This window comes from Myotis lucifugus, unplaced genomic scaffold, assembly GCF_000147115.1.
Source record: "Myotis lucifugus unplaced genomic scaffold, Myoluc2.0 scaffold_0, whole genome shotgun sequence".
NCBI lineage: Eukaryota > Metazoa > Chordata > Mammalia > Chiroptera > Vespertilionidae > Myotis > Myotis lucifugus.
Window position 1 is genome coordinate 37,766,095 of NW_005871048.1, and position 1,527 is coordinate 37,767,621.

Sequence of the window (1,527 nt, forward strand, 5' to 3'; positions counted from 1 at the left end):
TTTTTTTTTTTTTGTAGAAGCAAACACCCCCCTACTAGTGCTTTTCCAAGATTAAATGTACTCTCCTCCTTCTCGTAAAAAAAAAAAAAATAGGGTCCTTTTCCCCCCCTTTTTTTTTTGTGTAGGCCCGCCGCCCCCGTTCTTTATATATATTTCCCCCCCCCCCCCCCCCCACCCCCCCCCGAGCTGTTTTTTCCCCCCCCTCTGAAAAAAACCCACCCCCCCCCCCCCCCCGCGGTCCGGAGGGGGGGCCCCCTCTCTTCTTTTTTTTTTTATATTTAATAAAAAGGGGTGGTCCCAAGCCAGCAAACTCCGGTGTTTACCTATGCCGCCATCTTGGTTTCTCATCATGACTCTATCATTTATTGAAATATAGATCCTTCTCACCTCACTTTGTTTATGAGAATTTAATGTGAGACTGCAATGAATGAATAGTTAATCACCAACGTCATGGTATTAATTTGTTGGAACATTCTCCAGAAAAAAAAAGGACAAAACGTTTGTGAGCCTAATGACTTCTTTATTATCATCATATTTTGGGATTAAATGTATCTATGTATAAAGTAGGAGAAACCAAGATGGCAGCATAGGTAAACACCGGAGTTTGCTGCCTCGAACAACCACTTCAAAAATACAACTAAAAGACAGAACGGACATCATCTAGAACCACAGGAAGGCTGGCTGAGTGTTAATTCTACAACTAGAAGGAAAGAGAAAAGCATACCGAGACTCAGAGGAGGTGCAGCACGGAAGTAAAATACTGAGGTGCGGAGGTGCATGTGGAGCGGGCTGGCGGCTGAGGGTGCGGTTGTCGTTTTCAATCGGGAGGGAGTCTCAGGCTCTGAGCTCCAGTTCCGGGCGAGTCTCTAGGGACCCAGACTCATATGGGAGAAGCGGGACTGTCTGGCATCGGTCAAAACTCGAGGGCAGCTTTCTCTCCGAGGGGCTTATAGCGATTACTGGGACACTGAGAAGCAAAGCCTCTGAGGGCTGGACTGAGAGCAGCCATAACTGCTAGCCCCGCCCTGTTGATCCCGTGGTACCCGCCCCGCCCAAGCCCTGCAGGGAGGCTTTTGCTGGATAGCCTCAGGCAAAGGCTAGATTAGCACCTCCCTAGAGATCCAGGAGCCAGGAAACCCAGAGGTCAGAGTGGGACCATCCAGTTTGCAGCTCCGTGGAACCATAAAGGACACACTCAGGGGGCAGACTCAGTGAGCACCAAAGCCCCATTGAAGCAAGTCTTGCCCCGGAGGGGTGTCTCTAGCACAGAAGTTCTCCCACTGCAGACACAGCTGATTCTCACAGACAATTGGCCTGGAGGTCAATTCCTCCCAGTGATAACTACAACAATCAAAGCTTAACTACAACAAGACTGTGTACAAAGCCCACAAGGGGGTTCACCAAGAGTGTCCTCCTCAGGTAATTGGGGAGGCTGAACCACTGGGCCCTAGAGGACACTCAGCACAGAAAACCACTTTATCAACACAGGGAAGCATAGAAATTGCAGAGACAAAGAAAAAGGACACA